Source organism: Ovis aries, chromosome 11 (genome assembly GCF_016772045.2).
Source record: "Ovis aries strain OAR_USU_Benz2616 breed Rambouillet chromosome 11, ARS-UI_Ramb_v3.0, whole genome shotgun sequence".
Lineage (NCBI taxonomy): Eukaryota > Metazoa > Chordata > Mammalia > Artiodactyla > Bovidae > Ovis > Ovis aries.
The window spans coordinates 32,197,029-32,216,822 of NC_056064.1; the positions used below are offsets into that span (position 1 = coordinate 32,197,029).

General features: G+C 43.0%; 1 long non-coding RNA gene across 1 annotated transcript in view; it reads right to left on the reverse strand.

The window, feature by feature from the left end:
- Positions 1-19,162, reverse strand: part of LOC132657342 (uncharacterized) — a 66,873-nt gene extending 47,711 nt beyond the window's left edge. Inside the window, exons 1-3 of the long non-coding RNA XR_009595338.1 lie at positions 18,922-19,162; positions 16,767-16,892; positions 15,694-15,797 (exon numbers count right to left, since the gene is read on the reverse strand). This is a non-coding gene — a long non-coding RNA (uncharacterized LOC132657342). The remainder of the gene's footprint in view (positions 1-15,693; positions 15,798-16,766; positions 16,893-18,921) is intronic.
- Positions 19,163-19,794: the final 632 nt, after the last annotated feature.

Here is a 19,794-nt window from a genome sequence, read left to right on the forward strand (position 1 = left end):
TCTCTCCCACTTAAAAAAAAAACAAAAAAAACAAACACAAACCAGACGGCTTTTGGAGTCCCATATTTCTATCTATCTTGGCCAGACTTTTTGAAAGTGTGGTCCATACTCATCGTCTCTGTTTCTTCTCCTTTCCCTCTCTTTACTCACCTCCAACTATCATTTATCTCCATCACATCAGACATCAGAATAGAAGCACCTGATAAACCTACAAGGGACTTGATCCTGAAACTAACGGAATTCTGGCTGCTCTCTCCCAGTTTCCTTCCCAGACTAAACCTCCTCCATAAAGTCTTTAAATTTGGCAATTCCTTAAAGTCCCAATTCTAAGTCCAATTCTCTTCCCACTCTTGGGTGACCTTCGTCAAGTGCCTCCCCTCACGAGGCTGGATTTCCTTGTTAAAACTGAGTAGGAAAGATGTTTCAGCGGCCTCTAGAGTCTTCTTAAGACTGTGCATTTAGGACATATTTAGTAGCCATAACCCAAAGATCATGCCCTTTTTAAAAGCATTGAATTAGTAGCCAACATGTAAAAACTGGGAGATTTCACATAAACACCTAAATTTCTGGATTCTTTAAAAACAGATTTGACAATATGGGGTGAGTATCCCCACATGGCAACAATAGGTTGTTGCACAGCTGCATGACTGTGCCAATGGACAAGATCTGTGTCCTTGGGTACCCCATACCCGCCCCCCTCCCCCGCCACTTTTGTAAAGCTCTTTGGCTTCTATGGACACTGAGTGTCTGTCTGTGGCTCTCAGTATAATAGTTCCTTGTGCTATTTCTTAGCTTGAACTATGATTCGTGTATTGTTGTTTAATGATTTATGAATTAATGGCTTGTTTCCCCAGGGACCCTATAATTACCTTGAGGCCAAGGTTCGTATCTTATAATAACGGTAGTTAACACTTTAGAGCTCTTACCATATGCCAGGCACCATAACAAGCACTTTACATGTACTGACTCATTTAGTTGAACTTCTTTATTCCCCGCAGCAGCTAGGAAAATGTACTGCATGTGGCTGCTGCCAAATGTAATTGTGGATGAGTTCACGAACTATTTGGCAAGGAGTCAGGTTGGAGAGTTGGACCATAAAGAAGGCTGAGCCCCGAAGAACTGATGCTTTCAAACTGTGGTGCTGGAGAAGACTCTTGAGAGTCCCTTGGACTGTAAGGAGATCAAACCAGTCAATCATTGGAAGGGCTGATGCTCAAGCTGAAGCTCTAATACTTTGGCCACCTGATATGAAGAGCCAACTTGCTGGAAAAGACCCTGATGCTAGGAAAGACTGAGGGCAGGAGGAGAAGGGGGCAAAACGGATGAGATAGTTGAATGGCATTACCGACTCAATGGACATGCTGCTGCTGCTGCTGCTGCTGCTGCTAAGTTGCTTCAGTCGTGTCTGACTCTGTGCGACCCCAGAGATGGCAGCCCACCAGGCTCCCCCGCCCCTGGGATTCTCCAGGCAAGAACACTGGAGTGGGTTGCCATTTCCTTCTCCAATGCATGAAAGTGAAAAGTCAAAGTGAAGTCGCTCAGTCATATCCGACTCTCAGCGACCCCATGGACCGCAGCCTACCAGGCTCCTCTGTCCATGCGATTTTCCAGGCAAGAGTACTGGAGTGGGTTGCCATTGCTTTCTCCGAAAAGGACATGAGTTTGAGCAAACTCTGAAAGACCGTGAAGGACAGGGAAGGACATGCTACCATCGCAAAGAGTTGGACACGACTGAGCAACTGAACAACAACAAAGTAAAAATTCCCTCCTGTTCCTTTCCAATAAACAGCTACCTTTTAAAAAATTTATACCAGTGTAAGTTAGTTTTACTTGTTTTAGAACTTTATATAAATAGATCATACACTGATTTTTATATTTCATATTTATATATTTTTTCTCAATGTTTTTGAGATTCATCTATGTTGTAATACATAGTAGTGGCTCATCCTTTTTTTTTTTTTATCATTGAGTAATATTCCCTTGCATGAATATACCACAATTTATCCATCTGTTGGTAGACATCTGGATTATTTCCAGTTTGGGGCTGCTATAAATAAGCTTCTAAGAATATTTCAGTGTAAACATTTTTGGTGAATATATAATTTTACCTTTAGTAATATCTAACCTCTTAGCATCTTCCAAGGATAAAATGAAAACGTGCATGTGAAGCCATAACATGAGCCTCAGCACATAATCAATTCTGACAATTAATTTTATCTATTATTGTTTTACAGGTAACTAAATCATGACTTTACTCTGTATATAGAAAGAGTTAAGGTATTAACTCTTTGCTTTGTCCACAAACAAAAACTAAAGTGCATGATTTCAGACTATTCTTTTCTTGAGATCATTTGAACTATTCAGATACTTACATCTGAATTATCTGGATAACATCTGCAGCTCAAATTCAAAGGGTATTCCAGTTTGACTTAAACTCAAGTCACGCAAACACATGCAGAGTTGAAGGGCATGCAAAACCAGTCATTGAAAGAACTTGTTTATAAGAAGAACTAATACCAGTCTCATACCAGAAGCTCAGATAATTTTCTGGACTTAAAATGAATCTTACAGGATAATGTTTTGATAAGTTGAGTAGAAGTGAATTAGGACCATGTGGGAGTATATTTTTCGTAAAAGGGATCTGAATGTTTAAATATAATGGAAAAAAGATGCGTGGGGCACATGCATTGAAGGCTTTGAGATATTCACAACTTGTCACAGTTGCATAAAGGCCAGTACTGTTCAATTTCCCTACCAGTGACTAGAATGTGCTGCCCCACCTGCCACTTTGCTCATGCAGACACAACAAAAACACACTTGCTACGTTGGTGGAAGAACAAAGCATGACATATTTCACCCTGTAAGTAACTCATCAGACACTTGCTTCTGTCCTTGGATCATCTACTTTCTGCTGAGCTTTTAATATTCCCATGTACCCTTTATTCTGGCAGGTTCTCTGAGGCGGGCAGTCTAATAGGTAACACAGGTCACCAGTCCTTTACCTACTTTTGGAATGACCCTGTTGAAAGAATTATAGAAACTTACATCGTTCAGTTTGCTATATGTCCATTACCTTGTTCTGACTATTATAATTACCAGAAATACCTCTTCTACATATATGTGGCTGAATGGGTTAAGTGAGGTCTAATATAAGTAATTTCTTTTTTTAATAAAAAAATCTGTTGTATACTTAGTACAGAAATGATGCTACTTAAAGATAGATTTTTTGTCCTCTCAAAACTTACTATTTAAAAGAGGAACTAACCACTTATTTAGTTTTGTGACTTATTTAATTTTTCTGAGCATAGCATGTCTTCATGTAAATTAGGGCAATAACAAAAATAATAATAAAAATTCTCACTCATAAAAAAATAAAAGTTAAGTCATATAAATATAAACATTGTTGAACCTAAGACATAATAGATGAAGTTGTATGTAAGATTTTCCTTTTTTCTTCATACCCATTGCTAAAAGTTCATGTTTTTGTAGATTTCCTCAAATTCCCATTTTTCTGTGAAATTTTCATATATCAATATTTCAGATCAACCATATTATGCCTACTTTCACTGAATACTCACTTTCTGATGCAATTGAAACTCTTTCAAATGTGATTTTTAATGACTATATGCCATTTAATTATATGTGTCTACCAGATCTTCTTTAAATATTTCACTATATTGAGTATTTAGGTTTGTTTTCTAGATTTCATTATTATTCATAAGGATCTTCTGCAATGCAGAAGACCCCCGTTCAATTCCTGGGTCAGGAAAATCCACTGGAGAAGGGATAGGCTACCCACTCCATTATCTGGGGGCTTCCCTTGTGGCTCAGCTGGTAAAGAATCCACTTGCAATGAATCACAAAGAGTCAGACATAACTGAGCAACTTTCACTTTCACTTTTCATCTTCACAATATAGTATTTCTGTGTTTTATGTTATATCTTTAGTCTCGTATCTCAGAGATATAATTAGGGGACTCAAACTGTCTGAGCACATCAAGGCTGTTGGCATGCATACCAACTTGCTGTAAATGCTTACAGCAATATTCACTTCTGTAAGTGAAAGTGCACGATGGATACCACATCCTCACAGGCAACAGCTATTAGAGTAGAAAAGTCTTGACTGGGGCTTCCCTGGTGGTCCAGAAATTAAGACTTCTTGTTTCTACCTGCAAGGGGTGCAGGTTTGGTCTCTGGTCAGAGAACTAAGAGCCCACATGACTTGCAGCATGACCAAAATAAATAAAGACTTTTTTTTTTTAATTTAAAAGAAGTCTTGGCAAATTTGATAACTGGAAAATGGTTTTGCATTGTTTAGAGTTTATAGTTCTCTGATGAAGTAGTTGAATGAACTAGTAGAATGAGGTCTGATGAGCTAGATGAATGAAGTTTGATAGTTTATTGGCCATCTCACATATGCTGCTATCATTTAGAAGGTCACCAATTTGTTCAACAGGTGTGAATGAAAATGTTACTCTGATAGCCAAAAAGAAGAACAATGTAAATGTCCATGAATGGATCTGAATAAACAAAACATGCTTTATCCATACAATAGAACATTATCATTCATTCATAAAAAGGAATGAGGTATTGATATACGCTAAAACATGGGTGGGTATTGTAAACATCATGCCAAATGGAAAAGCCAGCAACAAAAGGTCACATACCAAATGATTCTATTTACAGGAAATATGCAGAATGGTTCAATCCATAGACACAGATTGTAAACTAGTAACGTCCGTGGGCTAGGGGGAAGAGAGGAATGGGAAGTTACAGAAAGTGGATATAGGTTGCTTTATCCTGAAAGATGATGCTGTGAAAGTGCTGCACTCAATATGCCAGCAAATTGGGAAAATTCAGCAGTGGCCACAGGACTGGAAAAGGTCAGTTTTCATTCCAATCCCAAAGAAAGGCAATGCCAAAGAATGCTCAAACTACCACACAATTGCACTCATCTCACACGCTAGTAAAGTAATGTTCACAATTCTCCAAGCCAGGCTTCAGCAATACGTGAACCGTGAACTTCCAGATGTTCAAGCTGGTTTTAGAAAAGGCAGAGGAACCAGAGATCAAATTGCCAACATCCGCTGGATCACGGAAAAAGCAAGAGAATTCCAGAAAAACATCTATTTCTGCTTTATTGACTATGCCAAGCAGAGACATTACTTTGCCAACAAAGGTCCATCTAGTCAAGGCTATGGTTTTTCCAGTGGTCATGTATGGACATGAGAGTTGGACTGTGAAGAAGGCTGAGCGCCGAAGAACTAATGTGTGGATCACAATAAACTGTGGAAAATTCTGAAAGAGATGGGAATACAGACCACCTGACCTGCCTCTTTAGAAATCTATATGCAGGTCAGGAAGCAATAGTTAGAACTGGACATGGAACAACAGACTGGTTCCAAATAGGAAAAGGAGTACATCAAGGCTGTATATTGTCACCCTGCTTATTTAACTTCTATGCAGAGTACATCAGGAGAAACACTGGGCTGGAAGAAGCACAAGCTGGAATCAAGATTGCCAGGAGAAATATCAATCACCTCAGATATGCAGATGACACCACCCTTATGGCAGAAAGTGAAGAGGAACTAAAGAGCCTCTTGATGAAAGTGAAAGAGGAGAGTGAAAAAGTTGGCTTAAAGCTCAACATTCAGAAAACAAAGATCATGGCATCTGGTCCCATCACTTCATGGGAAATAGATGGGGAAACAGTGGAAACAGTGTCAGACTTTATTTTTTGGGCTCCAAAATCACTGCAGATGGTAATTGCAGCCATGAAATTAAAAGACGCTTACTCCTTGGAAGAAAAGTTATGATCAATAGCATATTCAAAAGCAGAGACATTACTTTGCCAACAAAGGTCCATCTAGTCAAGGCTATGGTTTTTCCAGTGGTCATGTATGGACATGAGAGTTGGACTGTGAAGAAGGCTGAGCGCCGAAGAACTAATGCTTTTGAGCTGTGGTGCTGGAGAAGATTCTTGAGAGTCCCTTAAACTGCAAGGAGATCCAACCAGTCCATTCTGAAGGAGATCAGTCCTGGGTGTTCTTTGGAAGGAATGACGCTAAAGCTGAAACTCTGGTACTCTGGCCACCTCATGCGAAGAGCTGACTCATTGGAAAAGACTCTGATGCTGGGAGGGATTGGGAGCAGGAGGAGAAGGGGACGACAGAGGATGAGATGGCTGGATGGCATCACGGACTCGATGGACGTGAGTCTGAGTGAACTCCAGGAGATGGTGATGGACAGGGAGGCCTGGCATGCTGCGATTCATGGGGTCGCAAAGAGTTGGACACGACTGAGCGACTGAACTGAACTGATAGCAGGTAAGTTTAATCCTCACTCATGTCCGACTCTTGCAATCTCATGGACTGTAGCCCGCCAGTCTCCTCTGTCCATGGGAATTCCCAGGCAAGAATATTGGCTTGGGTTCCCATTTCCTCCTCTAGAGGATCTTCTTAACCCAAGGATCAAAGCTGGGTCTCCTGCATTGCAGGCAGACTCTTTACTGACTGGGTCACCAGGGAAGCCCCCAGGTTTCTTTAAGGGGTTATGGAAATGTTTTGAAATTTGGATAGTGGTGACTGTTGCATAATTTGTGAATATATGCCTTATTAAAACCACTGGTTTGTACATGTTCAAACATGAATTTCATAATATGCGAATTATATACACCAATTTTTAAAATATTATTATGTGCCAGGCATTAAGCTAGTTGTTGGGGATAACAGGTAGATAACACAGAACCTACAGTTTAGTGAAACAAGATACTCAATTATTTAAGTGCACAGAGTAAACACACATAACTAGGTCTTGCACTATTTTAAAAACCAAACAACCTCCTCAGACTAGCATGTGGAAGAACCATTACAGGTAGGAATGTCCTCTGTGGATTTTTCATGGATTCTGTGATTTGGGTTTTTTTGGGGGTTTTTTAAGATTCAAATCCCTTTCAGTTATTCAAGCAGGGTGGTAGAGAATAAGATTAGGAAAGAAAATTATTTTCTCTCGTTTCTCAAACCATTTTTGGTTATTACCTTCTTGGTTATGGCTAAAGAGGAACATTGGACTGAACTCATTTACTTAATTTTTAAAAAAATATTTACTGGGGTATAGTTGCTTCGGTGGCTCAGCAGTAAAGAATCTGCCTGCAACGCAGGATATGCAGGTTCCGATACCTGGGTTGGTAAGATCCCCTGGAGGAGGAAATGGAGATCCAAGCCAGTATTCTTGCCTGCGAAATCCCACGGACAGAGGAGCCTAGCAGGCTACAGTCCATGGGGTCACAAAGATTCAGACACAACTTAGCGACTTCACCACCACCCACAGTTGCTTTACAATGTTGTCTGTTTCTACTGTACAGCAAAGTGAATCAACTGTACATATACACATATCCCCTCTTTTTTGGATTTCCTTCCCATTTAGGTCACCAAAGAGCATTGAGTAGAGATTCATGTGCTATATAGCAGGCTCTCATTAGTTATCCATTGTATCATTCACTTAAATTACACAGTAAAATCTGTAGGAAAACAGTGATTTTTATTTCTGGAGGATTGCTCATGTGTTGGGCTGATTTAGCTGAACGTACTGCAGCGAGGCGGTGCTGTAACCTCTAGGCAGAGCACATCTCATTATTTTGTAGTGCCCCACAAAGGTTTTCTGGAAAATGAGGTTGAGTTATGACTGGTGCTGGAAGGCAGTGTAATTTTCATTCGCTGTCAGCAAGTGCTGGAGAATGAAGAGACACCAGGGCGCTATATTTTGTGTCCTACGAGATTGCCCCGCGATAAGTGATCACCACACAGCCGTGGCAGACGGAACCAGTCAGTCACTGGAGAGGTATTGACAGGCGCCCATCACCCTGAAGCAGGGAGAGGGCTAAAGTAACCTGTGCTTTACTACTCCTTTTAAGAACAGACCATTACCTTGTGATGGAAGTAGAGGAGATAAGAGTAACCACCACCACTTTGGAAACTTGCTGGGTGACCTGACATCAAGGAATGTTTCTTAGCCTGTTTGTGGAAAATACATCCCGTGATACATCCTACCACCACAAGGAGTTGGTTACACAAGTTAGGAATAGGGCTGAAAACATCTGGCTTCTTCGCCTGACTGTGAGGAGGTGGGTTTATCAGACAGAGAGCAGGGGTTCTGGGCTGCCTGTTTAGAAAATGTCTTGTTCACTTAGTTTCTCAAAACCATTAGGAGATACTCCCTGGAGGTATGAGTTTTCTTAAAGGGTGCTGTCCCAATGCCAGCTGGCTTCACGGGTATTGTACTTCCCAATTCTTTCTGCTGGGAATGTGGTCCAGAATCACAAGTGTTTCAGGCTTTTTTAATCTACAACATCACCCTTTCTATACTTGGTTGGTGCTTGAGATTCTTCCATGAAAAAGTCATTTGTTCAAAAACAAACTTACGGTTACGAAAGGGGAAATGTTGGGAGGAAATAAATCAGGAGCTTGGGGTAAACATACCCACACATTACTATATGTAAGACAGGTAACCAACAAGGACGTGCTATATAGTACAGGGAACTCTACTCAATAGCCTATATGAGAAAAGAATCCGAAAAAGAACAACTATATGTTTATGTATAACTGAATCACTTTGCTGTACAACACTGTAAATCAACTATAAACACTTCAACAAAATTTTATACTCCAATAAAATTAAAATGTTTCCAAAAGTCATTTATTTGTGAATATCATTTCTCTGATCTTCTCTCAAAATGCAAATATTAATAATTTAACAAGAAGGAAGTTTTCAGACCCCTTTCCTTAAAGCAAGCGTGCTCTGTTGCTCAGTCGTGTTCGACTCTTTGCGACCCCATGGACTGTAGCCTGCCAGGCTCCTCTGACCACCGGATTCTCCAGGCAAGAATACGGGAGTGGATTGCCATTTCCTCCTCCAGGGGATCTTCCCGACCCAGGGATCGAACCTAATCTGGCAGGTTCAAACCTGCATTGGCAGGCAGATTCGAGGAATCTGAGGTCTGGAAAGCAATAAACGTGAAGATGGAGGGAAGGTGTCGGGGGGAAGGAGGGGGTGGAGCTCTCCAAAGGAATGAGGTTTTGTTTCCATTCCTTTGGCTGAGCCCCCCACATTCCTTCCATTTGGAAGAAGATGGATGGACAGGTGTGACCTTCTAGGGCTGGAAGGAGAACTGGGTGGAGACCTGGGCAGCTCCCACTTTCCCAGCCACACCTCGGGAAGGACTGCGGGCAGGTTCCAGCTGGCCTCATCCTCTCTACAGGCTGGGTCCAGATCCACCCAGAAAATGTTGAAAGGAATGGGCCCCTGTGGATCAAAGGGAACCTCCCTTGTTTGTTTTCACCTAAGGTAATGGAGCAGTTCCCACACCCTTTCCCAGAGCTATTCTGAATTCTTAACTCCTTCACCAGCTCAGATAATCATCCATTTGACCCCCTTTTAAGGATTAGAACCGATGAGATGAAAGGCTCTCCGCATTTCAGAATGAGTTGTCATCAGGGAGATTGGTTTCATTCTTGGTTTAGTTTTACTACCTAAGACACATGTATTCACTTTACACACATTAGGAATGAAATGAACGTCAGCTAAATGGACGAAAATACCATCACCTTGAGATAAATATGATTGACATTTTGAAGCAAAACTTTAAAGACTATTTTTCTAGGCACACATACATTGTCTCAGAACGGAATGGTTTATAAATTACTTTGCAACATCATTCTCTCAGCTTTTTATGGACATATTTGATGTGAAATACATATCAACATCATCTTATTAAAGGTATCTATTGTACCTTGATTTAATGTATTTAACCAGTTCCATACTGCTGCGTGGGGCTTCCCTGGAGGCTCAGTCAGTAAAGAGTCTGCCTGCAATGCAGAAGACCTGGGCTTCAATCCCTGCATCAGGAAGATCCCCTGGAGAAGGAAACGGCAACCCGCTCCAGTATTCTTGCCTGGGAAACCCCGTGAACAGAGGAGCCTGGAGAGCTACAGTCCATGGGGTCGCAAGAGTTGGACAAAACTGAGTGACTAAACTTACCTACCTACCCATACTGCTGAAAAAGTAGGTTTCCTTTCTCTTCTTCTCTTCCTCCCGCCTTTCCTTCCTTCCCTCTTTCCAGCTATCTATTTATGTATCTACCTACCTGTGTATCTATCTATTATCTTGTTGTTCAGTCGCTAAGCTGTGTCCGACTCTTCTGAGACCCCATGGACTATAACCCACCAGCCTCCTCTGTCCATGGGATTCTCCAGGCAAGAATACGGGAGTGGGTTGCTGTTTCTTCCTCTAGGGAATCTTCCCAACCCAGGGATCAAAGCTGTGTCACCTGCATTGGTATTCTTTACCGCTGAGCCACCTGGGAAGCCCCACTTAACTTCTATCTATCATCTGTCTATTTCTATTGCTATTATAAATTGAGCTGCAAAAAGCATTCTTGAACATAAATTATACAGGCACATCATTACTATTTCCCTAGAAATGAGATTTCTAGATAAAATGATGCATTGAAGGCCCTTAATGTATTCTACATCTTTTACCTGCTCTTCATCAGAGTACGAGTGTCCCCTTTCTCACTGTTTAGGACGGTGGTTTTTAATCCTCATTACTCATTGAAATCATCTGGGGAGACTTCAGAAAAATGACAAATGCCTGGGCTGTACCACAGAGGAATTAGAGCAAAGTCTCCAGGTGAGGGGTCTTAGCATCCATATTCATAAAAGGCTCTCACTATGCAATTCTCATGCACAGCCAGGGTTAAGGAGGTGACTGGTCCAGGGGCTTTTCTTTCTCCTGCTCTGCGTCCACAGCAGACATCACCAACAGAAACACTCTTTCTTCTGAGCTCATGACTCCCATCCTGTTCAGCACAAGGCCACTAACAAATGTCAGACTTCCAGCCAAGAAGGAGTTGTTCAGGTTTTCTCTGACTTCACTGATTTTTGTCTAGTTATCCCATCAACAGTTATGTCCCTGAAGGACATAAGATTGAAGGCCGGAGGACAAGGGGATGACAGAGATGAGATGGTTGGATGGCATCACCGACTCAATGGACATGAGTTTGAGCAAACTCTGGGAGTTGGTGAAGGACAGGGAAGCCCCGTGTGCTGTAGTCCACGGGGTCACAAAGAGTCGGACACAACCTAGCAACTGAACAACAGCAATCCCATCTGTTGCTGAGAGCAGAGGATATTAAAACTTCCTAGGCATGACTATGGAATTATCTGTTTCTCCTTTGATTCTATCACGTTATTTTTGTAACTTCAAGCTCAGTCATTAGGTACATACTCATTAATGAGTCATGTTTTCCTGATAAATTTACTCTTTTATTATTACAGAATATTTCTCTTAATCACGTGCTATTTTCCCGGTTTGATTTCTCTGTATGATTTATTTTATGCCATGCCTTCCCCAAATTGACTTGTTTTTATTCATTATTAATTTATCTGGATAATTTTTCTCCCCAGATTTGGAGGATGGGCAGGTAGAGTAGGGAAGAGTACAGAGTGCCTTTGAGGGCTTCCATTGCTTCGATGTCTCATTTCCTCCACATGGATGATAGATTTAATTGATGAAACAATTCTTTAGTTACTGTCTCAACCTCACTACCTTATGGAATACAGCACAGGGGAGGAAAACTTTTATAATAATCACTTTTCCTCTGTAGATTTTTTTCCCTCTCTAGATCCTGGAGGTAGTATCCTACCATTCTTTTTTTTTTAAATTATTATTATTATTATTTTTGCTGTGGTGGATCCTCCTTGCTTTGTGCAGCCTTTCTCCAGTTGCGGGGGCTGGGGGCTTTTCTTCATCGTGTACATGAGCTTCTCATTGCGGTGGCTTCTCTTGTTTCAGAGCACAGCTCTAGCGTGCACGGGCTTCCGCAGTTGCGGCTCATGGGCTTAGTAGCTCCACGACACGCTGAATCTTCCGAAACCAGGGATGAAACCTGTGTCCTCTACGCTGGCAGGTGGTTTCTTATTCACTGAACAATCAGGGAAGTCCCTATCCTATCATTCTTGAAATAAGGACTTTTACCAGAGGGTCTCTGTGCGGCTGTCTTCTTATACATTTTTTTTTTAATTACTATTTTCTAAGACCTTGTTCTCTGAAGCTGCAAGTCTACTTTAGCATGGGAACACTTGCTTCACTAATTCCTTGGATGACATTTAAAAGGGAGTTCTAATAGAACAGATTGTGTATTTGTGTTGGCTCTTCCTGTCTATATGGTGAAAACCCCAGTTGACACTAGTTGGAGTTTTTATTCTATTTGCTGAAAAAACAAAGATCATGAGGATGACAATGAGCCCCCACATAGACCATCTCTCCACTGCGGTCTTTTTTAATGTCACACGTTGTTTCTGAGGCATTAAGGTCTGCCGGTTTCAACAGCACCCTAGGCAAGGAGAGTGATGTTAAATCAAGTGAGCTCCATTTCTTCATCTGAGGACCTGCAGGCATCAAGTGCCAAGGAACCCTGTGTAAACGGGACACTTAAGACATTTTGGCTTCTTCTCTGAGTCATTGCTAATGACTGTGCTAATCCCTTCACCTCCCTGTGGTTAGTTTCACATCAGTTGGGAAGATGAGACCATATCAAAACTCCCCACTGAGTTTTGACAAATGTTTACACTTATGTAACCACCAGGCTTCCCAGGTGGTGCCTGTGGTAGCATCTGCCAACGCAGGAGACATAAGAGATGCAGGTTCGATCCCTGGGTCAGGAAGATCCCCTGGAGAAGGAAATGGCAGCCCACTCCAGTATTTCTTGCCTGGAGAATCCCGTGGACAGAGGAGTCTGATGGGCTACAGTCCAAGGGGTCACAAGAGTCGGACACGACCGAGTGACGAAGCATGCAAAGCAACTTAGAGCACAACCACCAACTCAATAAAGATAGAGACTATTCCATTTTTCTATAAAGTTTTCTTCATGTTCATTCCAAGTCAGTATCCTAGGTACCCCTCACTCTTCTCCCAAGACAGCCATGATCTGCTGCAGGTCATTATAGCTGTAGTTTGCCTCTTCTGTTACAGAACTTGATTTAAGGAGACTGATACAGTATATTTACCCTTGGGCATATGTGGGTGTCTGCTCCCTGGTTCTGTGTGGGTTTGGGGGGCAATCATTCATGCTGTTTTCTTTATTGTTACCCCTTCTGTTCCTGCCAGGTAATGTTCCACTGGGCTTCCCATGTGGCGCTCGTGGTAAAGAACCTGGCTGCCAACGCAGGAGACCTAAGAGATCCGGGTTCAATCCCTGGGGAGGCTGATGGGCTACAGTCCATAGGGTCGCAAAGAGTTGGACACAACTGAAGGGACTTAGCACGCACACTAGACTCCAGACTCCAATGTTCATTGTGTGAATATGCCACTCATTGTTTACATTATTTATTTACTGACACTTTTAAATTTACTTTATTTACAAACTTAGAGAACATAGGAATGTCTTCTACATTTGTGAGCTCCCCAAAGGCAGCCATTGCCCCTCACCTTGTGCACAGAATATAGTGATTGCTCAGTAAATGTGTTTTGAACAAATGAATGAATGGAAATGGGGACAGCTTAGGGGACAATGGTCTGCATCTCTATTCGTCACAACTGTGGAGATGCACAGAAGAGGTGGATCTAGAAAACAGCAGTCCACAGAGACAATGCCAGGTGGGTGTAACTGTTGATATTTCTTCTCCTCTTGGGCAGAGCCCTCACATGGACCTAGCCTTTTCCTGAGTTAGAATCTGGGGTGCAGGAAGGAAATGTGGGGAGAGATGAGATGAATTGGTGGAAATAAGGGAATGAGATAAAAACCAGAGGGAGCATCTGATGAAGGAAATCATTGTAGATGTAAGCCCAAGTCTCAGATCCAATTCTTCATACTCATGTCACCTTGAATGAGTGACTTAGTCACCACAGAACTCCACTTACTCCTATATAAACACAGAAGATTGGACGAGATGAACTCTTAGAGTCCCTCCAGTTCTAAGATGCTATAAAACTTACTTTATATGGATAAACAAGAAAAAGAAACTGACCATATACTTTCAAAGCTCTAACAACAGGACAAGGATGACTGTTTCTTTTGAAAGGAGTTGGTTTTAGTGGGCATGTCCCAAGATTCCTGATCTTAGGGTCTCTGTCTGAGGCTCTGACCCTGGGCTGTTATTCATCTGGCATTGGGTTGGGTGAGGGGAGATGTTCAGTGCTGGGCAATGTTGGGTCAAAACTGGAGGTCAGAGTCCATAGGTCGGGACACAGGAGAGTGGGCCAGGTAGGCAGACTCCTATCTCAGATTCAGGGAGAGTTTGTTTCTGCAGAGGTGCAGAAAGAGGGTGATTGCAAGACACAGAAATTATCTGGCTAGTTTACATTCTGTTCCGTTCTGTCTGATGAGAATTAGGTTTTTCCCTTAACAAACAGCAGTATCTGATCCCTAGTCCTCATTTCTCAGTTTTATAGAACATCCATTATTGGAAGTGGACGCTAATAAAAGCCTCTGGCAAATTCAGGTGTTTATTATGGGAACTGTATTTAAATCTGATTGAAATTGAGACAACAGGACACTTTTTCCTCTGTGCCTTGTTACCTCTCAGGTAACATTCCAAGGGCTTACGGGAGGATCTTAGTAACAAGGGGTCATTCCTGCCATTTCAATTAGTACTTATCTAATTCCAGCACTGGTTTCCTTCCCAAGAGGGGAAAAAAAAAATTGTGATTTGGTCTCAAAGAGCCTGTCAGGGCTTCCCAGGTGGCGCTAGTGGTAAAGAATCCGCTTGCCACTTCAGGAGATTCAACAAAGTTCGATCCCTGGGTTGGGAAGATCCCCTGGAGGAGGAAATGGCACCCCCTCCAGTATTCTTGCCTAGAAAATCCCACGGACAGAGGAGCCCAGTAGGTTACAGTCCAGGGGGCCAAAAAGAGTTGGACAGGACTGAGCAAGTGAGCATGCACGTGCACACACACACACACACACACATACACAGAAACACAGAGTCTATAGACTCTAAGCCTCAGAGGTGGTTGCATCCTTGTGGACAGCAGAGCCTGCATTTTGTGGGGCTTGGCTGCTTCTGAGGGTCAGAAGTCCTTGCTGTGGTTACTGGAATTTCACCCAGTCTGTGGGCTACTCTTCAGTATGTTATTACATCTCGGGAAATTTCATAGAAAGCTGTGTCTGTGGTATCTGCAGTTTTTCCAGTTTTTTTTTTTTTTTTGGCTGTGGTTAATACCCTTGAGAGTCGTAAAATATTTTTTTAATGCACCTTCAGAATGGACAAAATGAATTGTGCATGTTAAGTCGCTTCAGTCGTGTCTGACTCTTTGTGACCCCATGGACTGTAGTCCGCCAGGCTCCTCTGTCCATGAGCTTCTCCAGGCAAGAATACTGGAGTGGGTTGCCATGTCCTCCTCCAGGGGATCTTCCTGACCTGGGGACTGAACCCGCGTCTCCTGTGGCTTCTGCATTGCAGGTGGATTCTTTACGGCTGAGCCACTGGGGAAGCCCAAGTGAATCACTTAATAATAGCTTATTAATGTTTTTACAGTACGGAACTTGCTGTAACAATGGATTGAACACTGAATTCTAAGCATCCATGTGAATGTAGGCATTTGGTCCTCAGAGGACTTCTGGAGCAGGAGGCACGGACACCCACCACTGACAGGCTGTGTGCCATCACTTAGCTTCTCTATGCTCTAGGGTTCTCACCTGCAAAGTGAAGGGATTGGAGGCCGTTGTTCTGAGGCTTCAGTTCTGTATCTAGCCAAGACGCTGGGCTCGAACGACTGCAGGATCACTGTGCCAAGAGTAATCTTGAAGAGAACAAAAAAGGAGAATACAAAGATGAAGAGGAAGCTGTCATAAATTCTGGGGAGCTAAGGGGTGTGTGTGTGTGTGTTTGTGTAGCAAGTTGGCGGGAAAAGACTAAAACAGGAAATAATTACTAAAGTTCTTTCCCTTCTTTTTTTGCCTTTGCCTTGGGACAGACAAGTACCTTCCTCTCACCTGCTGTATCTTGATTTCTGCTCTAGGAGTCCTCAGGAGTCAAATTAGGGAAACATTTAAGTCCAGTACTCATGAAAGACCAAGAAGAACAGATGCGTGCTAGTTCACAACCACAGGAATTCAGCCAAAACTATTAAAAAAAAAATCTTTTTTAAGTGTTAGGTGATCACTCCTAGCTACATGTTAGCAACAACAAAAAAAAGGAACAAGAGAACATAGAAAGGAGCTAAGAAGAAATATTCAATGTGAAAATGAAATAGTTGAAATAAGGCGAGCGACAGATTAAACAAATAGCAGAGGGACTTCCCTGGGGATCCAGAGGTTGAGAATCTGCCTTCCAATGCAGAGGACCCCAGTTTAACCCCTGGGGCAAGGAACTAAGATCCAACTCCAGCTCTGTAAATTTTCATCCAACTCCAGCTCTCTGCAGGACTCTTACTCCCATCTTATACGTGGAGAAACTGAAACTTTCGGTTCCTTGAATATAAATTTACTCTTATGTATGTGTGTGTGTGTGCGCACTCCGTCATTTCTGACTCTTTGCCACCCCATGGCCAGGCTGCTCTGCCTATGGAATTTTCCAGGCAAAAATACTGGAGTGGATTGTCATTTTCTTCTCCAGGGTATCTTCCCAACCCAGGGTTCGAATCCACGTCTCCATTGGCAAGCTATTCTTTACCTGGGAAGCCCCAAGATCCCATGGGACAGGCCATGGGACAATTAAGCCTGTGTGCCATAACTAGAGAAGCCCCCATGTGCCACAGCAAAAACCTCACATGCTCCAACTGAGATCCAGTGCAGCCAGACCAATCTATTGTTGCTGTTCATTCACTCAGTCATGTCCGCCTCTTTGTGATGCCATGGACTGCAGCGCACCAGGCTTCCCTGTCCTTCACTGTCTCCTGGAGCCAAAGGAATAAATATTAAAAAACAGGAAGCACCGATGTCTCTAGGGCATCAGGTATGTGACTAATCACCATAATGGAGCATCCCCGGCCTCTGTTTAGGAAACACTCACAAGAACAGATTATTTCCTGTGTGCAGGAAAGACAGACCCTCCATGATCGGTGTTCTCGCCTGCCTCTATCTTTTCCCTCTTTCCTCTCTCTTCTTTCCTTTCCCTCCTTGACTGACCGTGCACACGTGCTCAGCTGTGTCTGCCTCTTTGCAACCCCCTGGATTATAGCCCACCAGGCTCCTCTATTCATGGGATTCTCCAAGCAGGAATACTGAGTGGGTTGCCATGCCCTCCTCCAGGAGATCTTCCCAACCCAGGAACTGAACCCACGTCTCCTATAGCTCCTGCATGGCAGCTGGATTCTTTACTTACTGAGCCATCTGGATCACCCCTTTCCCTTCTTACCTCCCTCCCAAACCTCCAGACTCTGCTCGCTACTGCTACTCGCAGGGTGCCATCGTGGAGAATCCCCTTAGGGAAAAGGAAATTATTCAGTCTTTGTTCCAGGGATATCATGTTGCATTTTGTTTGGGTAATTTATATTTTAGAGCACACATGTGAGTTTCCTATGTGGAATTTAAGACCCCAACTGAGCACCTTCCCTCGGAGCCAAATTGGCATTTATTTCCTGCTTTCTGAAGGGGTTTCTGGGCTTGAGGATGGGGGACCTCTCCCAGATGGCAGCACTTGGATTTGAAAGAATTTTCTGCCAAGAGATCAGTTCCAGACTTGCCCGACTATTAGAGCTCACGGGGAGCAAGGAGCGGAAGGTGGTAATTTGCTAAGAAAGGAAGGAAAAACAATAATATTTATTCGATTACATTTTCTCATGTTCTAGTGGGGGGTAAATTACAGGCCTAATGACTTCAGTGTTGAGGGTTTGCCGTGAACAAAGCTTCCTAAGGCGGTGAGGGCTTTGGAGTTACAGGGAACTCAGCAGAGAGGAAATACTGTCCCCACTAGCGTTTCACACAAGAAGAGCGTTTCCAATAACACTTTTGGGCTCCAAGCACCCTTTTCCTGCTCTCCTAACACTGACTACAAACGAATGATAGAAAAGGTGGGGGGGCAGATTTGTGAGTTTTTAATGAGAGGGATGGGGGCTTTCCAGGTAGGACAGTTGGTAAAGAATCCACCTGCCAATGCCAGAGACCCAAGAGATGAAGGCTTGATCTCTGGGTTGGGAAGATCCTGTGGAAGAGGAAATGGCACCCCACTCCAGTATTTTTGCCTGGAAAATCCCATGGACAGAGGAGTCTGACGGGCAATGGGGTCACAGAGTCGAGCAGGGCTGAAAAGGCACAAAGGCAATGGGGAATAATAACACAATTCAATCATGTTTCAGAGACCTTTCATTATTGGTAAATTTTCATCCAACTCCAGCTCTCTGCAGGATACTTACTCCCATCTTATACGTGGAGAAACTGAGGCACTCTGTTCCTTGAATATAAATTTACTCTTTCTTTTTCCCAACTTGAACTTGGTACAAGTGTCTCCTATTATTTTCCAAAGACAGAATTCCCTAGCCTTGCCAAAATAGTTCCAGACCCCTCTTTAAAAAGACTCTCCAGGCCCACGAAGGCAGGAGGCACCCTGAGGCTCAAGCCAGTCTGGGCATCCGGGAAGGCCACTGGCCAAGGGGGCTAATAGGGTCCCCAGAGCTTGGCTCACCCTCCCAGACCTTCCTGCCCTGCCCTGCCTGCTGACTCAGCAGACTTTTGAGACGTGGCCAATTCAGGTTTGAACCCAGATCATCTCCCAGCGCAATGATCTCAAGAGAGATTATTCCCCACTTCAAATTTTTCATCCCTCACCCTTCACATAAGGCAAGTTGCTTCTCCCTGGCTGTGTTTGTGGTATACCCCAGCTCCCAGCCCACAGGGGAGCACGTGAGTTTATCTTAATGAACAACTAGATTTCTCACTTTTTTTTTTTTTTTTAAAGAATAAAGATGAGAGCTAGAACAGGCTCACCGAGATCAGGGTAGCGTAGGTTGGAATTTCCTCCGCGGCGGAAGGAAGGTCTCTCCTTTTTCTGCAAAGCCAAATCCTGCCCCGTGTTAATGATCCAGGGAGGTAAATACAACAGCAGAAAGAACGCTGGATTTAAAAAAAAAAAAAAAAAAAAATCCTTGTGGTTCAAAATCTCAACTCCACCACTTAATATCTGTGTGACCCTGAGACGTTCACTTGGCCGCTGAGTCATGTAAATACTACCTTTTCTGCCTCCTTCCTGGTGTTGAAAGAATTGAAAGGAGGCCAGACATTAAAAAAAAAGAAAAAGATTTTTAAAGTAGACAGCAGCCTCTAACATAAAGCTGTATTATCTCTGCTGTTGTCATTATTAAGACTCTATTCAACAACATACATTTCTCTCTAAATTTCCTTAAAGAGACTAATACTTAAAAACCTTTTGAAAATCGCTTGTCAGTAGCACCTCCATGACTCCCTGGCAGCCTCTTTACTCAGGAATATCAGAGGGGTCTTTATCACTGGGAGATTTGGCGGGGGGAGGATTTCTAATTTGTGGGACTAACCGAGAATAAGATCAGAGGCTGCTTCCTTCTCGGCAGGAGGCACACGCTCGCTAGCCCAGGCAACAACCTTCAGATGAATCGGTCCCGGTGACCAGGTATTTGTGAGAGGTTAATTGAAGGTACATTCCATATTTTCACGGATTCTCAACCCAGGGACTTGATTGCACTTGGCTCAAGCCTCCAAGTTTTCATCTCCCGTCTGCTTGCGCTCTTCGGATGATAAAATGCCATCCCGCTATTACTGGCATTCGACCTTTAAATGGCAAACAGCTGCTTTGTCATCAGAGAGAGTCGTGAAGAGCCGTAAAGG